The sequence below is a fragment of the Monodelphis domestica genome, chromosome X, assembly GCF_027887165.1.
Source record: "Monodelphis domestica isolate mMonDom1 chromosome X, mMonDom1.pri, whole genome shotgun sequence".
Classification (NCBI taxonomy): domain Eukaryota; kingdom Metazoa; phylum Chordata; class Mammalia; order Didelphimorphia; family Didelphidae; genus Monodelphis; species Monodelphis domestica.
The window spans coordinates 52786435-52809289 of NC_077235.1; the positions used below are offsets into that span (position 1 = coordinate 52786435).

A 22855-nucleotide genomic window follows, 5' to 3' on the forward strand; every position below is an offset into this window, starting at 1 on the left:
GCATCACTTCCTGGAGGTTGTTCCAGTCTCCATGGAACTTCTCCACTTTATTATTCCTTTGAGCACAATAGTACTCCATCACCAACATATACCACAGTTTGTTCAGCCATTCCCCAATTGATGGGCATCCCCTCGTTTTCCAGTTTTGGGCCACCACAAAGAGCGCAGCTATGAATATTTTTGTACAAGTCTTTGTGTCCATTATCTCTTTGGGGTACAGACCCAGCAGTGCTATGGCTGGGTCAAAGGGTAGATATTCTTTTGTCGCCCTTTGGGCATAGTTCCAAATTGCCCTCCAGAATGGTTGGATCAGTTCACAACTCCACCAGCAATGAATTAATGTCCCTACTTTGCCACATCCCCTCCAGCATTCATTACTTTCCTTTGCTGTTATGTTAGCCAATCTGCTAGGTGTGAGGTGATACCTCAGAGTTGTTTTGATTTGCATCTCTCTGATTATAAGAGATGTAGAACACTTCTTCATGTGCTTGTTAATAGTTTTGATTTCTTTATCTGAGAACTGCCTATCCATTCCCTCTGTTTTAAAAATAGGTAAAATGAGGCCCAGGAAAGTGATGAGACTTGCCTGAGGTTACAGAGGATTATTGAAATTTCAGTCATTTCATTCTTGTCCAACTCTTGGGCTTTTCTTGACAGGGATCCTGCAGTGGTTGGCCATTTCCTTCTCCAGCTCATTTTACAGATGAGGAAACTGAGGCAAGTAAGGTGACGTGACTCACCCAGGGTCCCATATTGTATTAGACATACCAGTCTAGAAGAGTCAGTCCTCCCAGTTTGAATAACAAAGGCTCCTCCTTCAAGGTGATAGCACTCCCAAGGCTTCTACTGTGGGCAATCATTTGGAATGGAAAGTATCTGGGCCAGATTTTTCAAGGGCTCTAGGCAGCTCCTCCTTCATTAGTCATGGGGGTAATCATATAGTCCCAAAAGAAAGAAGCATGTGGCCCTAAGTAGCAGTGGTAAAGTGGTGGGAATTCCTGGTCAAGCCTTCTGGAAAGCAGAGGAAGAACTCCTAGACCATGAGTCCTGGGAGCCCAAGAAGCAGTAAAACACAAGAACCACAATGTGGAAGAACAAATCTTGACCTCACTTTTCACAAATACTGTGAATCATGTGGACGATTTCTCCCAAGAGTATTCATGGTAGCCTCAGTCTTAGGGTGGTGGTATATATCTGGGAGAGTGACTGTACAGGGCCCTGGGGCAGAGGGGGAAGAGGGGATTGAAGAGAAAAGAAGGTGTATTTGGTATATTTATGGAGTCCACGGGGTTAGCCAGAGCACTTGTCAGGGAGGAAGGGCCTCTATGTTTTCTGTAGACTCCTTGACAGGAAGTCTGTGTCTGAAGTTCCCAGAGGAAACTTTGGGAAGGGACAGGAACCAAAGCCAATACCTGGTGAGAAGCTCCAAGTATCAAATCCAGTCTGTATAAACGTGAGCTCTGGTTCTGGGCCTTTAAAGAAGGCACAATGGGGGGGCAGCTGGGTAGCTCAGTGGATTGAGAGCCAGGCCTAGAGACGAGAGGTCCTAGGTTCAAATCTGGCCTCAGCCACTTCCTAGCTGTGTGACCCTGGGCAAGTCACTTGACCCCCATTGCCTACCCTTACCACTCTTCTGCCTTGGAGCCAATACACAGTATTGACTCCAAGACGGAAGGTAAGGGTTTAAAAAAAAAAAAAAGAAGGCACAAGGAATGTACAGCTATCGAAGTGAACACTTGACTGTTTGGCACCAACTTCAAGCATGACAGGAGTTCAAATGGGAAAGAAGTTAATGAGGCAGAGTAATCAGAGAGGGCTACATGATGGAGAGAAATGTTAAATCAGCTTTGAATGATGGATATCATTTGGAGATTCCAATCAAAGGGAATATCATGAATAAAGGCATGGATGTAAAACTGAGCCTAGTATGTAGGTGGCAGAGCAGGAGATAGGTCTGACTCAACTGGAGGGACCATGCAGGGAGCACCTTGGTAGCTAGAGAGACTTTGTACTTGACATGGCAGGAAAAGAGTAACAAGGCAATCAGAGCTCTGGCTCTGCAGTCCAGAAGACCCGAGTTTGAATACAGCTTTGAACCCTTCCTAGCTGTGTGATCTCAGGCAAATCACTTCACCCTGTTGGCCTCAGTTTCCTCATCTTGAGCTGGAGAAGGAAACAGCCAACTGCTCCAATATCTTTGCCAAGAAAATCCTGAATGGGTCCTGAAGAGTCAGACATGGTTAAAATGACTGAACACTAGTAACCAACACCTAGGAAACAGGGGAACACCACTCGTGAGGGGTCTATCTCACAGCAGAAAAAGTGTTTGCCCCACAAAAGCCTTAGGGCGCTTTAGCATCCCAAGGGGACATGCAGTCAGGCTGGCCCTGAGAGTGGAGCCAGGGCACACACTTTCTCCCATGATATTAACTGGCAAATTACAGGTGAAAATGAGGGCATTTGTGATAGTATCTCCTTTTACTAAGAGATTTTATTGCGCTATTTTGTTTTGGCATTGCCTAGATATCCTCCAGTGCCTCCTCCTGGAAAGCCATCCCTTATAACAAAGATTCGACACATATGCCTCACCTCTGCAAACTTGGTCCCACTATGGCAGCTGGTCTTTCCACTTAACATTGTTGTAGACATCAAAGATACTCTTCTGGGGTCTCTGCTTCCTTCACTTTGTCCATGGCCAAAATCAGGATGTAAAAGCCTGCCGGACTTGCTATGGCCCAGCAGGGAATGGAGTAGGCCAGGAAAGCTGGCTCTGCTCCCAACTAGCTGTGTGACTCTGGGCAAATCGCTGGCACTCTATGGGCCTCGTTTTCCGCTCTGTAAAAAGGAGAGAGCTTAAAGCAGGGGTTCCTAACCTGAGATCCATACTCCCTAGGAGGTTGGGGATGGTTTCAGGGATCCATGAACTTGTAGGGAGGTGAACCCCATTTTAATTATCACCAAACTCTACCCCAAATATGGCATTTCCTTTGATAATGAATTCTTAATGATTCACATACATGGGAATCACCAGCCTGCCAAAGGGGTCTGAGGCACAAAAAATGGTTAAGAAGCCTCAGCTTAGAGGGTCTCTAAGGTATCCCCCTGCTCTGACAGTACACAGCTCTGATAATCTATGGTCCCACGACTGTATGATTTTTATCAGTGGCCCAATAAACGAAAGCTTTATTTCCTCGCTCTAGGCTCAAGCATTCCCCTCGGCCAAGCTGCCTGCCTACTGAATGACACCTCTGCCCCAGTGTATGGTGGCATTTAGCAAGACTTCATTGATTATTCATCAACAGCTGTGTGACAAATGTGCCACTCAGCCCTCAACAGTAAGGAATTTGGCAAAGTAGGGTGGACATGTTCATCAACGTCCAAAAGAAAGGTCCTCCCTGGGGGGGATGTCAGTAATTAGAGGATCCCCTCATGACTCCATCTTTCCTTCTGGGGGACCACGTCACTCCCACATGTCTCTGCAGCTGCTCACAGTAACTTATTCCTCTTCAGCTTCCCAGGTGGCAGGGTGTGTGAACACCGGCAATCCCAGCCAAATAGTGAAAGACAGTTGTCACTCCTTCTGTGTCACTGTTAACCCGTGTCACTGGGAAAACCAGGCCTGTGCCTGCAACCTTATTTTGACAAGTCCCCATCTAGAGAAGAAAGGCAAACCAAGATCAAACTTTTCTATCGTGTACTGCCCTAAGGCCTTGAATGAAGAAGAAAACTTTCAAGTTTCGATAAACAAAATATTCCCTATTGGACTCCTCTGGATTTCCTTGGCAGCCAGGAAGGCTGTGGATACACAGTATAGAGTCTATATGCTACAGGACCTCTCTGGATTTCATCACTTTAGCCTACCACTTAGAGGCAGATCCACAAGTAGCTAGTGTAAGATTTAAATTAATATCAATAACCCCAAGAATTATATGTTATAAGACGTATTGCTGATCACCTGAAGTAGAAGAAATAAAAGAGCAAAGTACAAAACTTAAGTATGGCCACGTGAGTAAACTTCTCCTGCCTGGTCTCACCCAACCTCCACAAACTGCATTCCCAGGAAAAGAGAGAGAGGGAGAAGCTACACTCAAAATATATCCTCCCTGTGCAAGCACGTAATGTGAGAAGGAAAATGGGAAGCTGGGAAAGAGTTCCAGGGAGCAAATTCTAATTACACACTAGGTGGGTCGCATGAGATAATTGTTAAAAAAAAATTATGTGGCAAGAAATTTAAAAATACTTGCAAGGATGGCAAGAGACTTGAGTTCCAGTCCTGCTCTATCACTAACAAGCTGGGTGACTTTAGGAAAGCCACTAAACATCTCTATGCCTCAGTTTCCACATCAGTAAAAGGAGAGGAATCATTTGATTCCACAGGCAGGTCTTGACCATCATCTTACTCTGATACATCCTCATAGTATGGAGATAGGTGAGCCTCGCCTCCTTGAGGTTTTTTTCCCAGGGAAATCCAAGCAGGAAAGGCCTCATTGGTGGACCTGGTAACAGACTATATCATTTTAGCATCAGTCTGGGAAAGTTCAGAGAGGCTTGGGACCATGTTGCCTGTAGGAGATAGAATTTTTGGACCACAGTGACTCCCAGAAGACCCCTATTAAAGGCAGGCATGGAGGGAGTAAGACCTGTGTAGGTGGAGGGAGTACCTAAATCAATGAATCCCAGACCCCCCAAGTACAGGAGTACCTCAGAGTTCCAAGCTCTGCCACCAAGTGCACAGCTTTATGCTAGCTCCTGTATGCCCCGGAACACCACTATGGCCTTGGATTGTGCTCTTCTGGGAAGCACAAAGCGTGTCTGCTGCTAAGGGATGAAGGCCCACAGTCCTCCAGAGGAGCTAGGCCTACTACAGACTACAAACTTCCAGTTTGGAGGTGGGAGGGGTGCTGCTGCTGATAATCTGACACCTTCCCTTTCTGGTTTTGATGCAGTGACACTGGGACACTTGTCTCTCAGCTCTGGCTGTCTCCCATGCCTAGAACACTCTTCCTCCTCCATTCCACCTACTGGCTTCTATTAAGTCCCAACTAAAATACTACCTCTTACAAGAAGCCTTCCTCATCCCCTCTTAATTACCTTCACCCAGTTAATCATTTTTGCTTTATCTTGTATGTAGCTGCCTTTGTTTCTATTTGTTTGCTTGTTGGCTCCCCCATTGGACAGCAGAATCTGACTTTTGCCTCTTTTGTACTCCCAGCACCTGGCACAGTGCCTGGCACCTGGCGTGTGCTTAATAAATGGTCATGGTTGCTGCTGTTCTTCCTTCATTCTCAAAGAGGGCCAATCAGGAGACGTCCACATGAGTAAGTGATGTCTATGTTTGCATGGGATTTGGGTTTAAGTCAGGCAGCCTCACTCTCTGAAGTCCGCTAGCAGAAGAAGAGTCAGGATGACTGGCAATGGTCTGGGGTGCAGTGGGAGATGTTGACTTCTCTGCCATGTGACCAAGCTCTAAGTGCTCCACAGCACCTACTTCAGCCACCTTCATGGCCTTTGGAGCAAACTGTTCTCATCAGCTCATTAAATCAAGGTTTATTGATTGAAAGATCGAGAAAACATAGGTGCCACACCAACACTCCATACTACCCTAACGTCCTGTACCCCTGAATCTCTACAAGGCTCAGCGTTCTCCTGGGTCCCTCATTCCTTACTGTGGAGCAGGTTTCAGAGGAAGTTATCATCTCTGGCATCATCATTCCATCATGGCACACTACAGTTTCCAAAACAATTTCTTCACAATAGCCCTGAGTAGGAAGAAGGCTAGGATTCTTTCTCCCACTTTACAAATGAAGAAACTGAGGCTCAGAGAGATAATGACTTGCCAAGGATCACACCAGAAATTTCAGAATCAGAATCTAAACACAGCCAGATCTTCTAACTTTGAAACCAGTGCTCTCTCTGCCATGCCTTTCCACTCTGGTAGAAGAATGTGTAATTATTTTAATGAAGTCTTAGCATAAAGGAAAGATGATTATTCATCAGGAAGGGCAAATAGGAAACAGTTTTAAATTGAAGTGAATCCAAACATTTCCTTTCCAACTCTTTCCAGGGAGGAGGAGGGAACCGAAGTTGGAGGAGGGCACTTAGCATCATTTCATCTTTCCCATGTGAGCATTCAAGGCGATATGCCACCTCTTGTACAAACTGTGGTGAGCTCTAAGCCACATACTCCAGAGACCCAAAGCACCGAATATACCAGCCTTCCAGGCCTCTCAGTCAGCCATGCAAGATTTATGAGGAGAAGAGAAAGGGGTGGAGGACGTGACTGTAATACACTCTCAACAAGGAGAACTTTTCCTTCTGAAGATGCTCCTGGCCCCACTCCTGCTTTATTGCCTTGTTCAGCAAGAATGATGGCATTACAGTCCAATGTCTTGCATAGCCATTAGGTCACATTTCGAGCTGGTGACCTGGGGCTAGTAGATACCCCTAGCAGCCTCACTTAGTGCCCACTAACAATCTTGAGGAAACTGAGGAGGCCCAAAGTGGGGAAAGAGCTTCTTTTTGTCATGCAGGTGGTAAGAGCAGATGGTAGATCCAAGCCCAGAGCCTGAATCTAAGCTTCAGTTCGCTTACCAAGAGTTGGACCAAAGGGTCTAGAGTCCCCCATGCTGGGATCCTCCAAGTCAATGGCAGAGTTAAGATCTGAACCTGGGCCCTCCAGAGTACCAGCCTGTTGACCTCGGGGCCTTGAGCTGGCCACCTTCTCTGTACTGGGGATGTCATGTTGCTCTGAAATGCTGTCAGGTTTTCCAAGTACTTATTTCTTTTCTGCCAATAAATCTCCCCATCAATCAATCAATCAACGAGCATTTCTTAAGCATTTCTAACACATATGTTAAAAGGAAAGCCAAAGGCAGTCTCTGCCCTTGAGGAGTTTATAGTCCCATAGAGGTAACATGTAAATAATCAGATGCATGCTAGATATAAACAAAATAAGTGGAAGGAAATCTGAGAGGGGGAAGCACTAGCAGTGGGGCAGACCAGGAGACATTGCCAGTGGAAAGGTACAGCTGAGTATTACTGGTAAGAAAACTCAAATTCTTTTCCTCTTTTATATTCTAAAGAGCCTCAATTCATCAGCAATACATAACATCAGCATTTCTGTTTCCAAAGAAAATATAACAAGCCTGGAAAAGGCTTAACCTCTCCAGCTTCTGACATTTCCCTGTAGCAGAACCTACATTTATTTTATAGTTGTAGAGCAGGGGGCTTTAAAGGCTGTGTTTACAGACTCCCTTGAGCAGTCTGGGAAAACCGACACAGACCCCTTCTCAGAACAATGTCTTTAAATGAATCAAATAAAATGCATTGGATTAAAAAGGTAATAAGTCACATTGAAATTCAGTTTTCAACAAAAATGTTTAAGTTTATGGACTCCAGATCATGGATTATCAGACCTGGAAGGAAACACAGAAACCAAATAGTTTAGTCGTCTTTACGGTCTTTTCCCAAGCTATTTTACTTAGAGGAAAATGTAGGAAAGTAATGACTTACTATGACCCTGGACAAGTCATTTCCCAGAACTGTGAAAAATACCTTTGGGGAAGTGGGTCAGGCCCTTTTCTCAGTAAGCAAAAAAGAAAACTAAGATCAAGGTAGATCTGTTACTTAGAAAGAACAAAACCTCATTTTCAGAGGCTGATCTGCCACAAAAACATGGAGACCGCAGGAGTTCAACCATCCCACCAGGGCCTGAACATGTGAACTTGGTGGGACCAAGGCTAACGGGAAACTTTGTGGTACTTGGCATGGTCCGAGAGCACTCTCCCCCGAAATGATGATGCTGGGGAAGGAGTGGGCCTGAAGTGTTGGGTTTACTTTTATTACTGTTATCTCTTTGAAGTAAACATCCCTTTGCAAAAAAAAAAAAAACATTAAGGGACATCAGAACTGAAAATGAGGTTTCCCTTACCTCGAATGCAAATGTAAGTGACTTTAATGAAGTCAATTTAACTTAATTATTTGTGTATGCAGCATATGGCATTCTCCAGTAGGCTGGAAGTCCCTTGAGGGCAAAGGCTGATTCTTCTTCGTTCCAGCATTCCCTGTGCATAGCAGAGGGCCTGGAACATAGTAGGTATTTGACTAAATGTTTACTGATTTCTTTTGAAAAGAAAACACAGGGACAGAAAGCCATTTGACCACAGCATGGAGTTCATAGAGACCGAGATAAGCATCCACCTAACCTGGAGTCACAAAGTGAGAGGAGAAGAAACAGCCTTTAATTCTTTCTCATGACAAAGCAAGTGTCCTAAAAGGGTAAATGCAATGCCTGGTGCAGAACAAACACTAGATAGGTTCCTGACACAACACTCCACCTCTCCCTCCTCTGTCTGACTCCCATTCGTTGTCTGGGGGCCAGGACTTACTATCCAAGCCCAAAGTCTCCCCCAATCAGAAAACTGCAAGATGCATGAGCTCGTCACAAGCTCCCACTTGGGAGGTGTAGGTGATAGGAAGGTAACCATGTCCTGGGGACTTCCAAAGGTAGTAGTGAGGAAGGATAGCCTGATGGCTTTCATCCTTGAAGTGAGATAAGAGGTCTCCTAACTCACTGGGCCTGTGGTGTTAACCAAACATCCTTTAGGTCTTATTCTGCAGGCCTAAAGAGGCTTTCATTCCTGATGCGGGGTAGGATGGATGTCCACCCTTAGAAGAACACATGAATTCTTTTTTATTCCCCACGATACATCTGGAAAGAAAGAGTAGTATGAGAAGATGGTCGGCCAGCAGCTGCCTGTCTCAATCTGGCCTTCCCCACATCGTGTTTACCTCAGAGTTCTGCTCACATCCCAGCCCCCTTTACCCATCTATTTTAGCTCGGCTGGGCTTCCCAACATCTGCCTGCTGTCCCCGGTCCCTTTCTAACTTTCCCTCTCCACATCTCCCATTTAGCCCCCAGTTTCCTACTGGGGCCAGAACCACTTTGCTCCTTTGTGCTGCTGCTTCATGGATATGCCAGCCACGAGCTCTTGCCTGGCTGATGGCAATTTCCAGATAGACTGAAATGCTCAAGCACAGTTAATACTGAGACCATAAGAAATATAATCTTTCTTTGAGAACCCGGAAGACACTTCAGGATATTGGAGTGCCTCTAAGTCGGCCTCACGAATATCAATCCTGAGATGCAGACTAATGTTCCCGGTGAGAAGACAGGCCAGGTCTGCACTGACTGCGGACAACAGCCTAGGCGAGGTGGCACTTCATTTGTCTCTTTCTCATTAAGAGAAGACTAAAAAGAAGCCTGGATGTTTCAGTGACCCAATCGTTGGATCCTAGATAAATGGAAATGAACTAGAGGTGTTTTTTTTAAATGAGGCATGATGGGTAGAACAGTAAGTCATCAAGGAGAGCAACTTAATATATACTGGTTACTTAAACAATTACAAAGTGAACATCCATCTTCCCCCCTCCTATAAGTTCTTAAATATGACTATGTCTCATCCATAAATATATATTTGTTTAATGTATCCCTGGTACTCTATTCACCAGCACTGTTGGCACGGACAGTAATAATGCACACTCCTAACCAATTTAGCGCCATTCTTTTCAAAGTCCTCACATGTGCAGATAGTTCTAAAACCTATGTCCCTGCACCCCAGACTTAGGGTTTATGTGAACCGACTTCAATCCTGGGAGGCAGGGGGCACACCAAAAGATTTCTTTGGCTCATTTGGCTTCCATTCAGAATTGCCTCCAAATATAGCTGAAACATGACTTGTCTCTGGGCCTCCAAATACGTGGGTAACAGGGTACCCAGATTTCATATAAGCACTCCAGGTAACAATGCATATAGCAAGCAAAAACAACATTTGATTTCATCCCACAAAAGAGGCATCAAGAATTCACAGCAGCCTACAGAGTTGATCCCATTCCTCTCTCCCTCTCCCGTGAACCCCATCTGACCTCAGGGCCCATGCAGTCCTATAGACCCTGTGGTCTCAGTTCCCCTTAAAAAGAAAATGAATTTTGGATCGCAACAAACATTCCAACATTCTGGTGAGCCCCTTTTTCAGTTCAGAGACTATGCCAGCATCCAGTCTTAGGCTATTTATTGCCCATAGGGCTTGGACCCCATCTGGAAGAAAAATGAGCTTGGGGCTACTGGAAGGGCAACAACCCCCTTCCCAAACTTGCTCAACCCTCCTCTCTCCCATCTCTGGCCCCATTCCATTTCTTTCTCTAAAAGGCTGGGACCAGAACCCTTGAATTGCAGTTATTATTGTGACTCCAAGTCCTCACTCCACTGCATATGCCAGTTCCCTCCAAATGATAGTTCAGCAGGGGCTGAAGTCTTTCAGGGACCTGATTCAAACAACAACTTTCAATTATGATTGAAGAACACTTTCCCATCCACTCTCTCATACGCATTTATTCTGTGTAAGAGAGGAGGTTCAGATCCCCTCTGGTGCTGCCTATCTGTGGGACCTTGGACAGGTCACTCTCTGAGTGCCCAGCCTAGAGTTGAGAAGACTCGAGCCCTAGTCTGGCCTCTAGCACTTACTGGCTATATGACCCTAGGCCAGCCATTTGACCTCTACTTGCCTCACGTAAGATGTGAGATATCACCTGCATCACTGGGTTGTTGTGAGACTTAAAAGAGGTAATATTTGTAAAGAACTTAGCGCAATGCCCAGCACAGCATAAGTGCTATATAAACATTTGCTAGTAGTAGTAGTAGTAGTAGTAGTAGTAGTAGTAGTAGTAGTAGTAGTAGTAGTAGTAGTAGTAGCAGCAGCAGCAGCAGCAGTAGCAGCAGCTGTGGGACACTAGGGGATTTCATCTCTTCTGAGCCAGTTTCCTTATCTATAAGATGGAGGTCAGAAACAGCAGTTGTGAGTCTAAAAGTAAGTTATCTGCAGAGCACTCTGCAAACCGTAAAGTGTTTATATACATAAATACGAGATGTTATTATTAACCACACCAACAGACACATCACCTTTTCTTCTGAGCTTCAGATCCTTCAATTATGAAATGGGAACAACCATATCACATACCCTATGGATGTCACCGAGTTGATAAAAGCACTTTGTAAACCCATGGGAATTCTACAATTTCTTGTTGTGTAACTAATTACAATAATAATAATAATGGATCACATTTACATAATACTTTAAGGTTTCCAAAGTGCTTTATATACATTATTTCATTTGATCCTCACAACAGCCCTGTGAAGTAGGGTCTTATTATCAGTCCTATTTTATAGATGAGCAAACTGGGGCTGAGAGAGGTTAAGTGACTTGCCCAGGGCCACACAGCTGAGTAGGTATCTGAGACAGGATTTGATCTCAAGTCTTCCTGACTGCAAGTCCAGTGCTCTACCCACTGTGTGGTGGAGTTTATTGTTGCTACTTGAGATCCCTAAAAAGACTTTTATGGTTCTTGGTGAACCCTGGGGATCCTCAGATCACACCCTGAGAACTGTTGCTGTCATATTTAGTTGTTGAGTTAGTCCAATCATATGGGAAAACAAGTTAGAATTCAAGAAAAACAACTTCCAACCTGGCATTTGAGTTTATGCCCTAGGGATGTGACAAACAACAATGAAAGCCCCACCTGTAGAGAATACATAAATCCATACACAGAGCAGCACTTTTTGCCATAACAAAAAAATCAGAAACAAACTACCTGCCATTGGTGAACAGGTGAAGGTGAAAACAAATAAAGGGACCTTCTGAGGGACTCATAATCCACTCTCACTGTGCTGGCCAGAAGTCCCTTGAGTTGTGAAATGGAAAACTGGCAGCAGTAAGGACTGAAACAACCCAAAATGCTTTGTGTTGGCCACTGTGGATTTTGCAATGGTCCTTCGAGGTGGACAAATGGCTCATCTTTTGACATTTCTCACTGAGGTGACCAGGAAATATTTGCTCCAAATCATGTACAAAATGAATCCTGAAGAGAATGCACCCCAAACTGTTGCTCAGCCAGGATTGTCAAGGCCGCACTACCCCTCCTTTGGTCTAGGGGGAGAAAGGATATCAGAGTCTGAAAACCACTCCTTTCAGGTACCAAGAGGACAAGAGGAATTCGGTCATACGAAATGTAACAAACCAGACTGTCCCAGGTATTCCTCCCTATATTGCACTCATGGGAAGCCAGTGTGGTTGTTGTATTAGAAAGAACTCTGAATTTGAAATGAGGAGATCAGTGTTAGAGTCCCAGTTCTAACACTTATGAGCTGGGTGGCCTTGTTTGGAAAGGTTCTTCACTGGTAAAATAGGACTAATGCTACTTGGACTACTGACTGTACCACCCTGAGAGGCAGTGTAGAATACGAGGTAGAGAGCTATCCTCAAAGTCAGGAATATATGGTGCATTCAAGTGTCATCTCTGATGCCTACATCACCTAAAACAAGTTACTTAACCGATCAATGTCCCTGGCCACTTGTCAAAGACTACCCATTGGAGAGAAGTTGCTGACCTTCAGTGGGAGAGAATTTCCCTACCTGGCAGTTCCCTATACCAAGTGAAATCCCACGGCCAGTTCCAGGCCTTATTCTCCCACTCACCTCCTAAAGTTGTCTGTCCGTTGGGAGTCCTCCATTCCGCTGAGATCTCAGGTCCTCTGAGCAGTGGTGTAGCTGATAATGAAAAGGAAATATAAGCAGGTAAGAAAGCCTATTTAAGACTGGCCTAGGGACAAAATCCTCCCTTTCAAGTAAGCGCCAGCATGTACCATACTAATGTATGTGTGCGGCTTTTCCTATTTATTTACAGTCTCTAAAGTCCCTTCCAGCTCGAAGATTCGATGATCCTATGATTTAGAATTTCCACCCCACCTACTTTCAAAAGGATTGAAGGCAGCTTACAAGATTAAACATGATACAACAAACCAAAGCCTAACAGAAGGGAGCCAAGGGAGGCATATGTTATACCAGAAACCTTCATATCCCAATAGAGAGCTCGCTTCAGAAAAGTGAACAACTTTTCAAGTACTTCTAAGACGATGTCGCCACAACACTTGGTGCCAGCCCAACATCGATGGTGCGGACCTGCACTGGGAAGGGGAGTTTCCTCTCCTGAGAGTTCCTTACACCGAGGAAATCATTGTTCTAGTCCCAAAGGCAGTATGCTGGATTTGGTATCGGAGGACCTTTAGTTCAGACAACAATTGTACTCCTAGCTATCTGTATGATCTTGGTTAAGTCCTTTACTCTGCCTAGACCTCTTATCTGTGGCATGAGAGCTCAATGGGCTGAAAAGTCTCTTCTAGTTCTCAATTGACTATCTCATAAGCTCTCCCATCACCAGAATCAGATAAGTCCTTTTCCCTAGATTTCCTAAGTAGGATAGACATGATATACCTCTCTGCCCCCCAACTGATGTGAAGCTAAAGAAGTCATCAGTGACAAGGAAACGCATCTCCCTTCTCCCTTCAAAAGGAAGATGAGTACAAAATACTGCATATACTGCAAGATGTGATCAGTCAATGACTATGCTGATGGACTGGGTTAGTATTTCCATTTATTATACAGGAAGGCTCAGTGGAGGGGAGGGGCAGAGAGGAAGGGCAAGGAGATATCTGGAAACAACTGTGATATTACAGCAAAAGGCTGAAATTTTCAAAAAACACAAGAGAGGGGGAAGCTAGGTGACTCAGTGAATTGAGATCCAGGTCCAGAGACCAGAGGTCCTAGATTCAAATTCAGCCTCAGACACTTCCTAGTTGTGTGACCCTGGGCCAATCCCTTAACCCCCCTTGCCTAGTCTTTACAGCTCTTCTGCCTTGGAACCAACACACAGTATTGATTGTAAGACATATGAAGATTGGATTTAGCTATCTTCTGATTGTAACAATTGTAACAATGAAGATACTTAGCTCTTTCTTTATTGTGAAGATAAAATTGTAATCTCCTGATTGTAACAATGAAGATACTTAGTTCTTTCTTTATTGTGAAGATAAAATTGTAATCTCCTGATTGTAACAATGAAGATACTTAGCTCTTCCTTTATAGTGAAGCTAGAATTGTAAGCTACAATCTATTTTTAGATTTTAACTACAAAAGGTGAATTAACCACAAAAAGGTGTTAAATAACTACAAAAAATGAACTTAACAAAAGAGGTTTTAAGTAACCCAAAAAGATATAATCTAACCAGAGAAGGTGAGAACTAAAGAATGGACAGTCCTGGAGAAAATCTAACCAAAGAAGGTGAGAAGTAAAGAATTGGCAGTCCTGGAGAAAAGCGTCTGCTGTGATTGGTAGATATGAAATTAGGGAAGGTGACACAAAAGAAAAAGGTCTTTAAATAGAGGAAACAAAGACTGAAAATGGACAGTCAGTCACCTGAGCTTGGAGTGATGGAGCTGAAGGGAAGATGGACATTCGTTCGGAAATTCAGGCACTGACTCCAAGGAGCAACCAGAAGACAGGCATCCCGACTTCTATAAGACTGTCTCTTTTGGTGAGTGAAAAGCTGACTTACTGGCCCCGCCTTTCTGGAGGCATGAAGCCTCCAGGAAAGGCCCAACTTCCTGAGACTCTCTTCCCTTGACTGGGGCTTGGAAATTCTAACTGGTATCAGAAGAAGCCAGAGTTTTCTCCCTCTCATTCCTTAATATCTTCCTTCTATTGTAAATATTGAAAATAAACTACCATAAATTCCGTTTACTTTTGTAATTTATTTTGGGATTTAGAAATTAAATCCCTGGTGACCACCTAATTAATAATATATTCAAGGCCAACCCACAATTAATTTTAGCAGACAGAAGGTAAGGGTTTAAAAAAACACAAGAGAATTAATGATGTCAGATGGCTCATTAAACAAAACCTCACATTCCTCAGAGCCTCAATCCTAAAGCCTGATGGTTCTGAAAACTCTGAGGATCTCCAATTACTGGATAACAGAGGAGTAAGGTGAGCATCAAGTGACGCAACAGACTTGTTTGAAAGGTCCTCTACACTGCTGTCAAGTGAGTCACATTATCTTCATGTCACCAAAGACTCCTTTGGAATTGTTCAAGTTGACCATGAACTTCCTGAGAAAAGACTAGGGAAAGCCCATGCCGAAACAATGGAGGCCCATGTATATGCTCCAACTTCAGTGGGATTCAGGAAGGTTTTGGGGGTCAGTAATGGCCTTCCCCATTCAGACTTCACACTGGACTTGGCCCTGCCCCAAGAACAAGCATCTGTACTAAGGGATGTTTCAGTCAGATGGATTAGTGTCTTCTACCCATGTTGGATATAAGTTCCATTGGAAAAGTGAACTGCCAGTCTTATCTAATGTTCTTATCTCCTCCATTCAACCTGAATCCATCATACTATGCCACTATTATCAAACTGTTTGCTGAAATTTAAATATACTACATCCAGAGAGTGTTATTCGACTTTTAGTCAAGAAGACTTGAGTTGGAATCTGCCCTGAGACACTTGCTGGCTCTGTGACCAAAGGAAAGTCACTTAACTTCTTTTGGTCTCAGTTACCTCATCTATAAAATGGAGAAGATAATGGCACCTGCTTCCCAGGATTGCTATGAAGATCAAATAAGAGAATACCTACAGTGCTACATAAATGCTATGCTATGTAGGAATGGTAACTAGCTATAGTTACTGTGCCCAAAACAAACGACATTGATCCATTCTAGTCTCTTCTCAACAAAGCCAAGCAGTCTTTCTGTGATCCCTACTTCCCTTATAGTGTGCCAAACCATTCTTTTACCATTACATTCTAAGATTTTGCCAGGAGGCTAAGCCAGATTCAGTGGCTTCAAGTTTAAAGATCATGTCTTGATGAAAACATTTGGCTTTATTTCCCCAATTTTTTGCCACCACAAAGAGTGCAGCTATAAATATTCTTGCATATATTATTCCTTATTATCTCTTTGGGGTACAAACTGAGCAGTGCTATGGCTGGATCAAAGGGCTGACAGTCTTTTAGTGCCCTTTGAGCATAGTTCCAAATTGCCTTCCAGAAGGGTTGGATCAGTTCACAACTCCACCAGCAATGCATTAATGTCCCAACTTTGCCACATCCCTTCCAACATTCCTTGCTTTTCTTTACTGTCATGTTAGCCAATCTGCTAGGTGTGAGGTGATACCTCAGAGTTGTTTTGATTTGCATCTCTCTGATTATAAGAGATTTAGAACACTTTTTCATGTGCTTATTAATAGCTTTGATTTCTTTATCTGAAAACTGCCTGTTCGTGTCCCTTGTCCATTCATCAATTGGGGAATGGCTTGATTTTTTGTACAATTGATTCAGCTCTTTACAAATTTGAGTAATTAAACCTTTGTCAGAGGTTTTTGTTATGAAGATTAAGTGAGGGGATGCCCTCCAATTGGGGAATGGCTGAACAAACTGTAGTATATGTTGGTGATGGAATATTGCTGTGCTCAAAGGAATAAGTGGAGGAATTCCATGGAGACTGGAACAACCTCCAGGAAGTGATACGGAACAAAAGGAGCAGAACCAGGAAAACATTGTACACAGAGACTGATACACTGTGGCACAATCAGATGTAATGGACTTCTCCATTAGTGTCAATGCAGTGATCCTGAACAACTTGGAGGGATCTATGAGAAAGAACACTATCCAAATTCAGAGGAAGAACTGTGGGAGCAGAAACACAGAAGAAAAACAACTGCTTCATTACATGGGTTGAGGAGATGTGGTTGGGGATGGAGACTCTAAATGATCACCCTAGTGCAAACACCAACAACATGGAAATAGGTTCTGATCAAGGGCACATGTAATACCCAGTAGAATTGCACATCAGCTATGGGAAGGGTGGGAGGAGGGGAGGGAAAGAATATGATTCTTGTAACCAAGGAATAATGTTCTAAATTGACTAAATAAACTTTGGGCTTTTTCTGTGATCTTTCCGAGATCAGGGCCAGTGGTTCAATGGTCACACTCCTATCTCCCTCTTCTACCAGTTCTACGAGTATAGCTTAGCTCATTCAGGCTGGTGTCTTGATTTCATGGAAGGCAGCTAGGTGCTTTCCTTTAGTCTCTTACCAGTTTTTAAGTCTATGGTCCATTTTTGTTCTCTTCTTCCTAACCCAAAACTTGGTTTCCTTAACAGAAAAAAAATAGAAGCCAAATAACTGTAGAGTAGTTCTGCTTTCACTCCTTCACCTATGTGATCACCCCATTCTCTCCAAATAGAAATCCTATTCCTTCTTTGACAGTCTTCTTGCCCAGAACAAATTTCTTGAAAAGCCCCCAACGTCAGCTCATTTTGAGCTCTGACTCACCTAAAATCATTCATATATGACTATGCAATACTTTTTTTTTAATAAACTCTTACCTTCCATCTTGGAATCAATACTGTGTACTGGTTCTAAAGCAGAAGAGTGGTAAGGGCTAGGCAATGGGGGTTAAATGACTTGCCCAGGGTCACACAGCTAGGAAGTGCATGAGGTCATATTTGAACCCAGGACCTCCCGTCTCTAGACCTGACTCTCAATCCACTGAGCCACCCAGCTGCCCCCTGCAATACTTTTGAATCCATCCTCCATGAGCTGCCCTTTCTTCCCCCCCTTCCACAGTTCGACAATAAATTTACTGTGCAACCCCATCAATATCTTTAGGCAGCTACCCCTTCCCTCTTCTTTAACATTATTTGTGTTTTTATCTTCAAAAGCCAATTCTTGTGAGTTTCCCATCAATCTTAGGTCAACTGTCTCTGGCAATTAAAAAAAATAAATAGGCTAACTCGTTGGAAAAGGAGGGGGAACCATTTGTTCTTATTGACTTATTTTTCTCAGTTAACAAGCATTTGTTCTCTCTCCCCTGTGGAATTTTAAGCCCACAAATCCTACTTAGTCTTCCTTGAACTCTGATCCCCCAAGCTCTAGGAGTGCATCAAAGGGCACTTGGTTTGCTGTTACCTTCTCTATCACAGTTTTGCTAATGGGACAATTGCTTTTCCCCAAGTTCCCATCATTTCTACTTCAGCAACAAGTTCCTCCTTGTTTATCAGGGTTGGGTCCAGAATAGCCATTTCACTCTTCACTTCCTCTACCTTTTGAAGAATGATCTCATTAAAGTGAGTGGGGGAATTTATCAACTGGTCTGCTTTTGACACAAAGGGAGAAAGAGAAGAGATCGCTCCAGCAAACATCCAGATAATGAAAGTCCCTTGTCTCTACTACATCATGACCCTGTGGCAGGTTTGGGATTTGTTTCCCTAACTCCTTCTCCATGTCCTCTTTTTCTCTAGGTGGTCTCCAATATACTTCTATGAAAATATTGCTTCTGGTTTTCCCTCCATTCATCTTCGCCTCAATGCTCTCCACCCCACTTTGACCTTTGGGTTCCTGGATTTCCTTCTGCATAAAAGTAATTCCTTAATATACAACTCCGTTGATCTTTCCTGTTCTTTTTTGAATAATATGCCTTCCTGAGCAACTTTCTAGTCATGAATCCTATCCCAGTGATATCTACAGGTAGTACAGTACAGTGATTAAGAGAAGTCAGAGGTCTTAGGTTAGAGTTTTGGTTCTGCCACTTATTGCCTAAATGACCTTCGGGGAGTCACTCAATTTCTTTGGGCTTCCATTTCCTAACTTGTAAAATGAGAAAACTGTTCTGGATCTATAATCCTATGGGGTCAAATTTGCCTCCTTGCTCCATGATCTCTAGATCACTTTATTATTCTTGCTGTGTGTTCCAAGGCACAGAAAAAAAGCCATGGCCGGTTTTTCTTCTTGAAAATTATCTTAAAAAAAGAAAAGAAAAATATCTCCTATGGGTCAACTGTGATAAACTTAGCTACTCTCAGCAGTACAATGATCCAGGACAATTCTGCAGAGCTTATGACAAAGAATGTTCTCCACCTCCAGAAAAGGACTGCTACTGGAGTCAGAATGCAGATCAAAGCATATGATTTTTCACTTTAGTTTATTTGGGTTTTGGGTTTTAAAAGATTCCTCTCTTAAAAAAGGAACAATATAGAAATATGTTTTGCATGATAATACTTGTATAACCCAGATTGAATGGCCTGCCAGCCCCCAGGAGGGAAAGGAGGAAGGGAGACAATTTGGAGCATATAACTATGGAAAACTTATGTGGAAATTTGTTATATGTAATTGGTAAAAATAAAGTATCTTGTGGCAGGGTGGTTCAGTGGATTGAGAGCCAGGCCTAGAGATGGGAGATCCTGGGTTCAAATTTGGCCTCAGACACTTCCCAGCTGTGTGACCCTGGACTAGTCACTTAGCCCCCATTGCCTAGCCCTTACCAGTCTTCTGTCTTGAAACCAATACCCAATATTGATTCTAAGATGGAATGTGAGGGTTTTAAAACAAATGAATGAATGAATGAATGAATAGGTGGCAGCTGGGTGGCTCAGTGGATTGAGAGCCAGGCCTAGAGATGGGAGGTCCTGGGTTCAAATCTGGCCTCAGACACTTCCTAGTTGTGTGACTAGGTAAGTCACTTGACTGCCATTGCCTAGCCTTTACCACCCTTCTGCCTTAGAATCAATATGGATTCTAAGACAGAAGGTAAGGGTTTAAAAAACAAAGTATCTTTACTTTTAAAAAAAATCTATGAATTGTTGATCTTTATTACAGGCAGCCTCATGTTGTTCCTGTTGCTCTCTGTGTACTCTTGACTTGGTTGGGCAGCTTTCTCCTTCTCCTTCCCTTTCCCCTCTCAATAAGTTTAAAGCCTTCTCAAACTTTCAAGATTATAGGAAAATATTAGCACAAATAAATGGACTCCATCCCTGGCTAAGAGCACATAATTCCTCTATTTGGAACGATGATATTGAAATCCATATCATGTTCTCCTACACTATCTTCATAGAGAGTTATTCATTCCCGAAGTCTACTTTTCTCTTCGGTCTACCTCCCACTCCTTCAATTGGCTGTGGTGATACAAATATTGCTTCTGCCCATAAGCTCTTCAGTCCTTTGCCCAGGACTTCCTAATCCTTGGCCTTCCTGGGTTTCTTCTGGCAGTACATTTATCCCTACCTGAATCACCACTAGGGAATAGTTTTTCAGCCTTGACAAGGCTCAGGGGACTCTTGGTCACAGCTCAGATACATGCCCTGGGAAGACAGCAGACTTCTCTATTGTTTCTATCACATGGACATATAGCTACCCCTGCACCTCTCGATACAGAATCACTAATCACCACTACTTAAACTCTTCTTCCTTTGATAATTCCTTTCTCCTGATGGCACTGGTGGATATACATAGAAGACATTTAATAAAAGTTTGTAGGAAGGAAGGCAAAGGAAATGAGAGGGGAGAGAAAGGAAGAAACAGGGAAGGAAATGGAAAAGAGAAACTCAAAAAACCAAACTACACTGATGAAAACTTGCAGTCAAAATCCCAAAATCCTCGATTCTGCTTTATGGTCAATACCAATCCAACAATATATCCTCACAGGATGTTATTTCTAGTCCAATCTTGGGGCATTAAAAGAGAATCTAGTATCCATCATCAGAGGTAATCCATGTTGACAGAGTCAAAAGCAAAACCATCACTTAGAAAACATGGGCAAAACTTTAGTCAGTAAATAGCTCCCAAGTTTTGCTGCCAGCAATTTGTCCCGAAGATTATAGGGATCCCAAAGTTAAAAAGCTGAGGTCATTTTAGGCCTGATGGCTCAGAACATGACTGAATGCTTGATAAATTGTTAAGAGGTAGTAGAATTTACCATACCCTTGAGGCCGAAGAATTGGACCTAGTTTAAGAGTTCAAAAGAAGTGTTGCCAAAATTTATCTAAGGAAAAAAAAGTTCAAGGATCCCCTAGGGGGACAAAGTTGGCTCTCAACCTTCTTCTTTCAACATTTATTGAGTACCTGCTGTACTCTATCCTGGGTCCCATGGAGATGATATCAAGATAAATAAAGCACATTCCTGCCCTCAGAGAAACTGCAATCTAGTTAACTATTTGTGTAGATAAGACATTCATACAAAGAGCTAGAATACTTTTAGACTCTGAGATGCCCAACTTGAAAGAGGCATGGGGATACAAAAAGGGTAGCAGTTACCAGTAACCAGTAATTGTACTCCAAGCTACAAGGTTTCTCTCTTGACAGTGATGACATTAAGCTCTAGTCCCTAAGTGTGAATTAAAGAGCTGAACCTAGACCAGTATTGGTGAACCTATGGCAAGCGTCCTGGAGGTGTCTGCTCCCCTCCCCCTCTCTACATGTGCCTGAGAATATTTCTCACATGACCCTCCCCTCAGCCCAGCAGCCCAGTGGGAGCACTTCCTCCCTCTGAGGAAATGTGAGGGCTCATGTGCAGCGTGAGGGTTGCAGTTTGGGCACTCAGTCTCTAAAAAGTTCACCTTCACTGGCCTAGATGGAGCATTCAGTGTGTGTGTGTGTGAAGAGTAACAGTAAGTGTGTTAATACATATGAGTAGGGATGCTTATGAAGAGAACCTTGCCAATGATGGGTAGAAGAGAATGAGCTCTGGGCTCCATTCAGTGACTTATGAGTTCCAATTCATCTAAGATAGAGACTAAAACACATTGCTGGTGCTTTGAGATCAGAGACTGTGTGCAGATCTGGGTCCATCAAAATGTGGGGAGCAACAAGGAGAGATCCTGTATCTGAATGGCACAGTTTTAACTACATTCTTCCCCCATCCCCAAGCAGAGGCCATTAGAAAAAAAAGAATGCCTTGGAGATGGGAAAGAAGGATGGTGGAGGGGAGGGAACCAGCTACAAGCAGACCAAGAGACTGAAGAGAGTTCAAGATAATCAGGAGCCACATTCTCCATAACAAATACTAAGTAGAATGCATGGCTAAGTTAGAAACAGAGTGTTAGAAATATTTCTCATTTTTCTTTTCTTTAAAAAAAATTCTATATTCTAAGAGATGGCTCTCTGGGAAGAGGGATACAAGAGGAAATCAAATGTCTGTAAAGACAAAAGGTTTCAATTTTTAAAATCTATTAAAGAGGAGAGCTAGGTAACTCAGTAGATTGAGAGTCAGACCTAGAGATGGGAGGTCCTGAGTATCTGGACTCAGATATTTCCTAGCTGTGTGACCCTGGCCAAGTCACTTAATCCCTACTGCCTAGGCCTTACTGATTGAGTCTAAGAGAGAAGGTAAGGGCTTTTTTAATCTGCTAAAAAATAAACAAAATAAGGATATGTGTGTGTGTGTGTGTGTGTGTGTATAGGGGAAACAACAAAGTTTATACTAAAAAGTTGGTGTCTGAACTGGGTCTTGAATACTTTGAGGTCTCAGATTCCTCCTCTATTTAAAAAAATGAGGAGGCTGGAATCAAAAATTCTTTAAAAAATTTAATGTCCTGGACTCCTTTGGCAATCTGGTGAAACCTATAGGCCCCTTCTCCAAAAATGTTTCTAAAATCTTAAAGTAAATACACAAGATTATAAAGGAAACCAATTACACTGATATACGGTTATCAAAAAAGTGCTTTAAAAACAAGTTTACTTATAAGCCCTCTGAAGTCTCTCCATCTACCCCTGCTATGTATCCCAGGTTAAGAAAAAATCTTTGGATCAGAGGGCATTCTGAATATGTGTCAACCTAGGAAAAGGTCCAGAGTCCAAAAAATTCTAGTAGTCTTTGGGGAATTGGAAAGTATGAGCACTTTGACCAGAGTGGAGAACAAAGAGGACCCTGGAAACGTAGGTTGGGCCTGCTGCATTATGAGATTGACCATAGCCCACCTCTAAGATTAGATCCCCAGTGGCTAATCTTTTGACAAAAACCATCAACCACAGAGTTGACGATCTACTGTCACCCTTCTTCTGACTCCCTTTCCCTTTTCTCTTCTCTCTTGGTTTGTCCATGTTAGACTGTTTTTTCTTTTCCCTGGTTACCTTCAGTATGGAAATAAATCTTTTGCTCCTGGAAGAAAAAAGAATGGTTTTTGGAGATCAGGTA

At 43.1% G+C, this 22855-nt stretch overlaps 1 long non-coding RNA gene across 1 annotated transcript in view; it reads right to left on the minus strand.

The window, feature by feature from the left end:
• The window catches only part of LOC130456125 (uncharacterized), a 115590-nt gene that overhangs the window by 77942 nt on the left and 14793 nt on the right, over positions 1-22855 (minus strand). The window contains exon 2 of the long non-coding RNA XR_008914621.1: positions 12531-12602. This is a non-coding gene — a long non-coding RNA (uncharacterized LOC130456125). The remainder of the gene's footprint in view (positions 1-12530; positions 12603-22855) is intronic.